This window comes from Microtus ochrogaster, chromosome 2 (assembly GCF_000317375.1).
Source record: "Microtus ochrogaster isolate Prairie Vole_2 chromosome 2, MicOch1.0, whole genome shotgun sequence".
In the NCBI taxonomy this organism is placed as follows: domain Eukaryota; kingdom Metazoa; phylum Chordata; class Mammalia; order Rodentia; family Cricetidae; genus Microtus; species Microtus ochrogaster.
In genome coordinates, this window is record NC_022010.1 from 59,811,360 (window position 1) to 59,822,717 (window position 11,358).

The following is an 11,358-nucleotide window of genomic DNA, read 5'->3' on the forward strand; positions in this document are numbered from 1 at the left end:
AAATTATATTTGTTTTATATGTGTATGTACCCACTCATGCATGCATGTACATGCCACAGCATGTGTGTGGACATGAGAGGACAATTTGTAAAAATCGGTCTTTCCTTCAACCACGTGGAGCCTGGAAATTGAATCCAGATACTCAGGTTTTGTAGTAATTACCTTTATTCATTGTACTAGCTCACAAGTGTGAGCCTTGTAACTCCGTGGGCTTGTGTGTGTGTGTGTGTGTGTGTGTGTGTGTGTGTGTGTGTGTGTGTGTGAGAGAGAGAGAGAGAGAGAGAGTCAGGGTCTCACTACAAAGCCCTGAATGGTCTAGAACTCACCCTTTAGACCAGGCTGGCCTCAATCTCGTAAAGATTCGCCTGTTACTGACTCTGGAGTGCTGGGATTAATGGAATGCACATTGTGCTTGGTTTAGTGGTCATTAGCTGACCTCAGACAGTGGTGTTTTTTGAGGATCCCCTTCTTGTTATTCTGCCTATTCCCCAGTGGTCTCTTTCTTGTGTGGACAAGTAGTTGTACTTGTCTATCTATTTAGATAAATTTTCTTCTTGCATGCAAATTGCATCATTTGTGTGCAGAAAATCCTGTTGGACTTAGTCTTTCACAGGATGGCCTCTGTAGGGTATCCTAGCTTGTTCTTATGTCTCAAGAAATTCCTTTCCACAAAGTCTGGAATGTAGGCAAAAGCTGACATTTCCTTGCTAAAAACAGTCATGTTCCTTATCTCTGGCATAAAGGAACATATGACTCATCTATTAACCTCTGCCTGAGATGCCTATTTATCATACAAAAGCAGACATATGCTGCTCCAAAACCTGTTCATAGAGTCCTGGCTCCTCTGCCCCCTACTCTGAAACCCCTGCCCCTGAGCTTCATATGCCCTCCCCACAACTTCTTTGATTTCCCACAAAATCTCACCCTTTCTGGCTATATTTTCTCTTGTTCTCTTGTTTCTCTTGGCTGCTGGCTGGCTCTGCTCCTGGATCTTTCCTGTTCTCTTCTCTTCTCTCCTCTCCCCTCTCTTCGTCTCCACCCCCTTCTCAAACAGTCTGGTTAGGATGCTGGCTATGTTCAGTCTGGACTCCTCCATGTGCCCCTGGCTGTGCTCTACCTCATATTCATAAAAAACTTTCTCCTGAACTCATACCTATAGGCAGCTGTGTCTTCATTTATTTTACTCAGTTCTTCAGGTTCACCTGCCCTTTATTGCTGCTGGCTGGGGGGCCAGCCTCCGTCAGTACAAGGCTCAAAGGGAATCCATGGAGTCCCTGTACTCAGATTTTTGTTTTTTCATCTGACAAGGTAACAGAAAAGATACTTACCTTCTTGATGGTTTCCTTCGGAGTTTTTCTTTATTCTTCTTCTGTATTCTCTATTCTATGACTTTATCCTTCCTCTAAGGCTTATATACCCCTACAAAAATCATTCAGGCAATATAGAAATTACAATGTGGTTACATTCTGTTTTCCAAGTGAATGATTATAATGAACATAGGTAAAAACATGTTTGTCACCGAAGAACCCACATAATTTACATCTAAGTGATTTATTATTGTAGATTAACAGGGTGTAAGCAAGCAAGGTATTTTTCTCAGCCAGTCTTTTTGTTGGCAGGTTGCATATTGGTTACAAAGAAAGGGACAATTATTTTATTATTTATCTCCGAAGGTAATCATATCAAAAAGCTTAGAAGAATCACAAATCTAAACTTTCATATATGAAAAAGAACCAGTAAGCTCTATTTAAATACTCAGGGTGCATACCTACACATCAACAGATTTTTTTTTATATATTAGAAAGATATGGGCACAAGGAATTAATCAGTGCCTATGGTTACCATCCTAGCACAGAAGGCACAACAGCTAATAATAATTGGGTTTTGGTTTCCTGACCTTAAAGAGTTCCTCACTCAACTCTATGCCTTTCTAAAACTTTAGATTGTCTTCTTGGGGTTTTCACCTCAAAGTTATGTCTCAATCTAACCTTAAGTCATTTTCAAAGTTTCTCCTGTGATGTACTCTAAAACCTGTGAACACATCTCCCAACATTGATATTTAAAGAATTTAGACTAGCTGGGCTACTTGGTCTTGTTTGTTTTTAATCACTAACCTAAGCAACAGTCTATATGCCTCATCAATGGAAACTGAGGATTTCTAGTTGTGTGACGTGTGACACTTGCTTGTTTTTTTCCTCTATAGCCTCTGTTTTATCAGAGGCAGGGGCAACAATTTATCCTACCCTTACCTATGTTAATTTTCCACTAAACTAACTTCTATCATCATCCCTTACTGTATTTATTAAAGACTCACAAGCAACAAAATCCTGTTTAAATGAACACTCTTATATAAAATTATTGCTTTAGTTAAATAGTAGAGCTGAAGAGGACATCGTCTTCATAATAATCCACAGGTAAAAAATGCCAAATAGTATGTGACATTTCCATGAGATGATAATACTGCATTAAGTGTAGTGAGGATCTCCCTGAGCTCATTCACACCATGCCAGATACCAGAGGAAGATGGCGCACCAGAAGCAAAAGACACTCTGGGTCTGTGTTCTTGTGGCCTTGCCTATCTGAGCTTTAACCATCAAGGCTTTGTTTCCTGGTGGGCCAGTGCCATCAAGTCAATTGCCATCTGTTGTTCCTCTGACATTGCCACCTGCCCTTCGTGTTCTGTGCCGCAAATTACTCCCCTTGGCTCAGTTTGCTTAGGAAGATGTTAGATGCCATCTGATTTTTGCCCTCTTCTGTCAGGTCCAAAAGACAATTCGGTTCCTCATCCTCCAAAAGGCATTCCAAATATCCAGAAATGAGCTTAACCTGTACTTCAGGAGGATTTCTGGTAGTTAGGTAAAAGTCAACATTCCTCAGGAACTTGTGAAACCACTTACCATCTGCCAAAAGGAGTCATTTCCCTTACCTCTGACAGAAGGGGACATATGGCTCTTCACTGACATATACCTTGGCTGCGTATTAAAACCCATCCTAGCATCCAGACTTCCTCAGCATCACAAGTACCTATTGTACATCTTAAAGTCTCCACCTAGGATGATGACTTCTCACCTCCAAAGGCTTCCCTCATCACAGATACCCATTTGTTCTCTTTGTAAACGCAAGGATTTCTTCCTGCCATTGCTAGTCTCACAATGTAATCTCTATTTCCTGATATTTTGTCTATAACAGATAACCCTGGCTATATCCCATGTCCAGTATTCTTGCCATGTTTAGTCTACTTCTTTCTTTCTTTGTTCTGGACTTTTCCAGATGCCTGTGGCTATTCCTTTCTCATATCTACTTTAAAACCTTTCCCTTAACCATACTGTGGAGCGGTCATGTCAGCAACTTCTTTACTGCACCCTCTCATACATCTTCATGATAATATCTCCATCTAATAACCCCCCTTTCTGCCATCTACTATAGACCTTGGGAATTTTACTCCTCTATGCTATTGCAGTGCATAGGGTATTGGGAGCGGCCTTTATGTTTTCCCCTGATATTTTGGCAACATTTTATTTATTTTTATGTATATGAGTGTTTGCCTGAATATAGTTGCATGTGCATCACATTTGTACAGTGCCCAAAGAGGGCAGAGGATAACATCAGACAGCACCTTCCTACACACCTGTGACTACAGTTATAGATGGCTTTAAGCCACCATGTGGATTAAATCCGGGTCCTCTGGAAAAACAGTTAAGTGCTCTTGACTGCTGAGCTATCTCTCCAGCCCCATTCTAATTTTTTTCTTTTTAAAATACAGTGTCAGAGCTGGAGAGATACCTTAGAAATCTGTTCTCATAGAAGATCCCAGAGCACAGACAGGAACACCCTCATCAGATGAGCATCTGTAACTCTAGTTCTAAGAGATTCTGACTCTCTCTTAGGGATTCATGGACATCAGAGCATGTAACTATTCATATACAGACACATAAATGTACACAAGAAAATCTTTTCTATTTCATTTGAAAGTAATATGCAATGAAATTACCTTGAGAGCCATGAGACAATGTGAAAACGAGGAAGAAAGAACACTGCTAGCAATGTCCCTTCATGTCTCATTCAAACCACTTAGTGAGTCTGTCAAAGAGAAGCAAAGAAGGCATGCTGTGAATTTTAAATGTGTAAAGAAATTAAAAGTTAGTGTAGTGTTTGATTTGAGAAGATTAAATTATTGTACTTTTGTACAAATAATATTTCTCTTATAAAACATTAAACCCGATGCCATCACAGTACAGCAGTACGGGAATTCTGAATATGTCATGGAAAAAATTAGACTATAATACAACTTTTAAATTCCATGATCTTTCTTTTAAAGCACACATAATTTGGCACATAAGGCCCTTGACAGGTCCATCACCACATGTACACTAGAATGTAGACTTTGTGGGCAGGCCTCACATCTGGAGCAGCGCACACTGTATGACAGCCTCTAGAAATGGCTGCTAATGAATAAACACTTGGTATTGATTACACAATGCTTCTCCAAATCATAGCTTTCTTGTTTAGAAAGTTTGCTACACATGACATATGTTACCTTTTTAGTAAAATATGTTAAAGCTATTTCATGTACTGATGATATTATGACTTTCATTATAATCACTATTCATAAAATATAGTCTAAGTGTCCAATATAGTACAAAAGAGGTAGCCATTAAGATCATAGTTTTCAAAAAACTTTTCAACACTCAAGGAAGTGGTAAATATGGATAACAAAATTCCTGCACACACAGTATCATGAGTGTATTTAATATGTATCTGTCTTTCTTTAGACTGAGATTATAGTTTTCACTTTTTAAGAAAGAACTCCTTGAAAGGAATGGTTATAATACATTGAAATGCTCTAAAGAAAACTTATAGGGAACAAATTTGAAGAAATGCTGTTACTGGAATATATTCTAAATCTGTGGAATGATTAACACTATCCTCAAAAACAATATCATATTTTTAAATTTATTCTTTCAAAATAAAACATAATAGGTTAATCATTGATTGTTTCATTTTTACAGTTTAAATATTAGAAAATGTGACTGAAATGATTAAATATACAACCTTGGAGGAAGATCTTATTAACATGAGTGTATATGTTCTATTATAGATACACTTACTTAAAAACTAGAAATAATTTAAAGCCTCCAATATGAAAATAAAACAAAAAGACAAATGTATGCATCTTGACAAAGTTATTGTCCTAGTAGTTTCCCCCAGACAGACCCCTGTTATCTTTGGTAAAGGAGAAAATACTGTAAAACAGTACTTGTTTTCAAAATAAGGTCTTCATGCATACTTATACATATATTTACATGTATATGTAAGGATAGAAGCCACATTGATTATTTCTAAAGACTTCAGACATTCCTAACTTTGTTTTCACTCTATCAGTAGGCCAATATAAAAAACACTTTTACTTTTGAAAGTCATTGAACAAACCTTAAAACTTAAGCACCACAAGGAAAAAAATTAACAAATTCATGATGTTTAAATGTAACATCCTAACATCCTGTTTCCATTTTCCCAAATTGGGACACCTTACTTCCAACTTCCCACTCTCATAATGACTCCAGCTTGGTACCCTCTATTGAAAGCTCTATCCTCTCCCTTTCCAGTCTCCAGTTGAGCTGAAGTTCTTAGTTCATTTGTAGTTATGATTAGTTTTTGATATTCCCTAATTCACTAATAGATGTGTCCCCTGTTTCTATTTCTTCTGTGGCTCTTATTCAAAGCTTTCTGCAGGTACATGCTTCTAATTCTAGGAATATGTCTCTACAATGATGTCCTTTCTCTACATCCTCATTGGGTTCACTCTCTTGCTACCAAATTATTTCTGAAAGAACAAATGATGAGCTTTTTAAAATAAAACCCAAATACCAATAAAACTTGCTAGAATAAACAAACTTTGTAATTTTGCAGGATGCAAAACCCACATATGAAACCTTGTAATCATTTTATAGAGTAACAGCATTGCTCAAAACAAAACAAAATAAAAACTAACCAACCAGAGTAGAAAGTAATGCCTTTCCAGAAAGTATCTCCAGAAAATAAAATGTTTAGATATCAATATAAATCAGGAAGTGAAAGACCTCTTCAATGAAAATTATAATACCCTAGTTAAAAGCAGTGAATACCCCATAAACAAATGGGAAGACATTCCATGTTCATAAATTGAAACAATCTTTATTATAAAATTTCCATAATACACAAAATAATAAATAAATTTAATACATTCCCATCAAAATTCCAGTTTCTTCCTACATGTAGAAAAAATATCACCAAATTCCATTCTGAACCACATAATATCTCAAATAACCCAAGTAACATTGAGTTTTACAATAACTCATGTCAAAATATGTTATGACACCATACAACTTCAGTCTGCATGATAACAAACATAGACATCTCAACAAGTTAATAAGTAAAAATATCATACGCTTTGACTCAGCAATCCTACTACTTAAGGAGCTGAAGTTGCAACAGTTGTGTGATAACACATCTGTACCTACATGTTCATTGCAACAATTCCTATAGTCATGACATCTATAATACATTCCTTAATCTCTATAATTGGAGGAAGCAACAAAGGTATTCTCAAGTTATATAGCTCTAATTTATGACAGTGGATAACAAAACAAGGCTGACTTACCTAGCCATTTCATGTAAATTAATCCAAGTAATTCTACCAGAGTTACTATGAACAAACCTGTGACTAGAAGGGGACCATATTTTGGTGGACACTCTGTAAAAACAAAGAAATTGTTTAGTATAAATGCATACAAACTGTTTAAAGAAATACATAATATCAAGTTTTAAGGATAGAAATTATTGTTGGAGATAAAAATTAAGTATATGTGCTGACTATAATTAAGTCAACCAATAAAATGATTCTGAATTGTTTTAAGGAAAAACACTTATATTTTCATAACATGCAAGTCAGGACGAATGGAAAATTCTGTCTCCAGACAGTGTGAGTCTTGTTTCTTTTAAAGTTCTGTGAATTGAGTCATGATAATTTGGATAGCTGGCAAAGAGCCATGAGGTACATGTCGACAATATTCTTGTACTGGTATTGAAAGCATGATCCCTACTGGAAGAAATATAATAGTAAAAGAAAGAAAATAATTGACCAACAAGTGCTAAACATTTGAAGAAATGTCATTGGTGTCAGTGATGTAAAATGCTGTGGGTGTTTGATACAGACAATTACAGAATGAAATATTCCCTTAGTGTACAATCTAGGATTTATTCAAATGGAGTTGCTAGTACACATCCATAGGAAAATATGTATGTTTGTCTATAGGAATTCTAATTATAGTCACAACAAAACTAAAAGCAAGATATTCTTCCTTAGGTGAACGTATTAAAAACGTTGTGTGTCCTTACAAATGTTCTGTACTCAAAAATAGTGAACTACGAAACTATGAAAAAGCATGGGGGAAAGAAACATATAGAAAAAGATTACATATGATATGTTTCTAAATAAAAAATTCTTAATAATGAAAAATTATCAGTGTTGCTAGAGATTTGTGAGTACAGAGAAATAAACAGGCAGGGACAAGGGATTTGGATCAGTGAAAGTATTCTATCTGACAAATACAGTGAGTAATATATCTCATATGTGTTGACCACAGAGGAAGAGGGAACCATAGTGTAATCTGTGGGTGATAGTCTTTAAACAGTGGTTCATCCATTAGAACAAATGTGTGGTCTGGTTGAGGTTAGTTGGGGACGATGTGGCATGAAATGCATATGAAAGTACATGAAGAGTATATGACACAATTCATGGAGACTCTGCAGTGCCCACTGAGCCTTGTTGTGAGCCCAAGGCATCTTTAAAAAGACAGAGTTTAATATAAAGAAAAAGAAAATTCAGATCTCTGTCCAAGAGAAATTTAAATTAAGTTTCAGAAAAACAGGACTCTTACCATTTATAGAAAAATATAGTCCTAACAGAGCGAGTGCAAAGCCCAATGCCTGAACGACTGTTAATATGATCATGGCATGAAGGGTCCTCCCAATAGCTACAAGAAAGAAAAGGGCAAAGCAGAAGCATGGTGAGAATGATGATAAAGCAGTATGATCTGCTTGCATTTGGTACAGTCAACAACAAGGCACTATAAGCAAGGACTGACTGTATAAGTTTGCATATGGCAAACATTTTCCCAGTGAGGTCACACTTTACAATAAGTGTTGACTTCAGATCACCACTCAGCAGACTTTCACTAACATTGTTTTCTGAAGAGGACTAAAAGCTTTAACTCTAAACTTGACAACAGCACTGCTTAAACTATATTTGTGTATCTTACGTTATAAATGACTGTTATGCATGGCTTCTTCACACAGACATAAAATTTCTTTGGGGAAGCCTTGGTGATTACACATATAATATTGGTTGTTATGTTTTTCAAGCATCTGTGGTTGTGAAATGGAACCTTTCTTGTGCATAACAATCCCAGAGAGACCTTATGACCCACAAAGTGACTTTTAAAACAAGTGTTTACATATTTTGTGTTGGGGGAAGCATGTATGTGTGTGGAAGTCAGAGGACAATATGTGGAAATCGCTCCTCTCTTTCTACTATGTAATTTCTGGGAACAAAACTCAGATTGTCAGGCTTGGTGGCAAACACTTTTACCTGCTATGACATCTCATTGGCCCAGATGTGACTTTTTAATAATAATATCAAAAGGATGTTAGTGGTTTACTTTTAAGCTATAAAAAGCAAATACTGTTTGTATTGTATACACATATTAAGATATATTTTCCCAACAACAATAATGACAACCAAGAAAAACCAAAGGAAACCCGAAACACCACACACACACACACACACACACACACACACACAAAATAGGTCCTCGTTTAGTGTCCTGATTTGTAAACTCATCTTGCAGAAACAGTCTTATTAATGAAGAGAATTGTGTAAAAGGGGTGGACTTGTAATTTGCTTTTAACTTCACTAGCCTGAAGTTCAGAACGTGAAAGCAATCTTGAGTTATTTTGTAGACCAAATATTCCAGACATGAAATCCTGAAATCTGATAGTAAAAATTTCCCCATTTTGGAGCTTATTCGATGTTGGATCCCCTAAGTAGAGTTGTTCAAGCAGTACAGTTTATGCAAATATCTTAAACTTGGAAATACAGTAATTCAAAATACTTCTGGTCTCAATTATGTCAGAAGGAAGGTACTTTAGCTGCATATATAAAAATAACATTTTTTTCAAAAACTCCCTTCAAGATCTAACATGTTAGAATCTGTCATTATGGGAAGTTGTCATTAGGAATAGCTTTGGAATGTTTTTCCAAGACAGAGTTTCTCTGTAGCTTTGGAGCCTTTGCTGGAACTAGCTCTGTAGACGTGACTGGCCTCCAACTCACAGACATCTGCCTGCCTCAGCCTCTCACATGCTGGGATTAAAGGTGTGCACCACCACCACCAGGCTGGAAATACTTTACCAAGTATTTGTATGAAATTGTATGAAAATCAGTACTAAAAATAAATGGAAAACATTCACTCCACTGGCTACTTTTTATAGTAACAAAAGGTACTAAATAGGTGTCTAGGGTATGAAAGTCATCAATGATTTTAACAAGATAGACCCTCATGCTACAGTTCCAACCTTAAATGTCAACATGTACCTACTGGGCAATAGTGGCACAACTTTTACGGGGTAACCCCTTTCTGATAGGATTTGAGATTTGCTCAGCAGGAGTATAATCCTGGTCAAAAGCTGCCTTGGAGTTCATAGACCTTAGGGTAGAAACTGTTACTGCTATTTTGCTAAATGATCATATTGCCAAATTGCCTTCTAAAGATTCATTTTTATGCCCAGTAGATCTGTGTTGCTTGCTACCTTTGTCAGGAAGTTTCTTTCTTCCTTGAGAAACAGTCAGGTGAGAGTAAAGAACTGGGTACTCAGCCCTAAATTGGGTGTCTTAATAGCCTACCACCACCAACAACTAGGGTCATAGAACATTTTGGAAGAGCTGGAAACAGTGTTAGAACCTGGTGATAGGAAGGGCCACCATGAATTGCTGTCTACTGCACATGCTACTTCTATTGCTTTCATGAACTCACAGCTGCTCTAGTCACCTGAGCAAGACCAGCAGAAGATCACACCCATCAAGAATCTGGCACAGATGGTGGTGTTCTCTAGGTTCCACTCCTTATTAAGGAATGCACTGACCACTGATTACTGCTGGGGGAAGGGGAACCATTCTCTTTTGAGGATATGGGCAATGTTGGGTTTCCCACACTCCAGTAGATGACCTCACATTCATGACTACATGGGTAACACTAACTGGATTTAGTGTTCTAGCATATTAAAGTAAAAAGACATGAAGTTGAGATGGGGACACGCTGGAGGGATATTGGAGCAGTGAGAGGAGGAATCGGGGGTGGTTATAACCACACTTCATTGTATCTGTGGGTCTATTCTCAAAATAAGGAACATAATTTTTAAAATAGGTTTTAAAGAAGGTTTTCCCTGAAGGCTTTCTTTTAAGTAAAATGGTAGTTAAAATCATACAAAAACATCAAATGCTTACCTGGCATAAACTTATGATACTGAAGAAATACAGGTATCACTAAAGGAATAACCAAGAAAATAATTCCATTGCTTTTCTTTTCTGAATAATTACCTGTTAACAAACAAAATTTTATTTTTCTATGTGTTGCTGCTATTTGGGAAGTTAATGTACTGAATTTATTAAGTGAATTACCCTGAATTCTGCAGTCATAAAGTATGAAATGTTTAACATATATTCTTCCAAATTTACAATGAGTCAACATTTTTCAACTACTTCAGACTCAAATGATTGATACAAATTTTAATGCTAGAGTCTCCTCACATGAAAACCTTTATTTTAACTGTTTAGCTGCCTTAAATATTCCATATAATAAACTTTCCCTTGCTGTCCACCGTCCATTCATTCTCAGTATTCAGCCTGTCCCCAAGCCAAATCACCAGCTCTTTCACATCGTCTTCTGAGTTCATCAGCTCCTCAGGCCCTCACCAGCCCTGGATGCAAACACAGCTGCCAAATCTGTGTTCTAAAGATCTGCCTGTGCCTCAGTCTCCCTAAGAGAAGGCAGTGGTGTCATGTGGTCTGCCTTTTAGTCCTAGCCTTTGCTCGCTGGAATATGCCCTCTGCTGTTATGTACCATTCACACTTCCGTCTCTCACCTCAATGACCACTTCAGAGAGACCTGACTCCCACGGGCATGCCCATTTCCACATCTCAGCCAGTCAAGCCTGCCTGCCTCCATAGTGGCTTGAATGGTGGTCATATACACATTCTTAACTTTCTGTCACCAAAACTATGACAAGAGGTAGAAGGAGGAATCTTAAACAGAGTTAAGC

The 11,358-nt window shown here is 37.1% G+C and overlaps 1 long non-coding RNA gene across 1 annotated transcript in view; it reads right to left on the bottom strand.

Moving 5' to 3' along the window:
• Nucleotides 1-10,639, bottom strand: part of LOC101995411 — a 17,244-nt gene extending 6,605 nt beyond the window's left edge. The window contains exons 1-5 of the long non-coding RNA XR_001229306.1: nt 10,544-10,639; nt 7,920-8,015; nt 6,641-6,733; nt 3,992-4,080; nt 1,329-1,419 (exon numbers count right to left, since the gene is read on the bottom strand). This is a non-coding gene — a long non-coding RNA (uncharacterized LOC101995411). The remainder of the gene's footprint in view (nt 1-1,328; nt 1,420-3,991; nt 4,081-6,640; nt 6,734-7,919; nt 8,016-10,543) is intronic.
• Nucleotides 10,640-11,358: the final 719 nt, after the last annotated feature.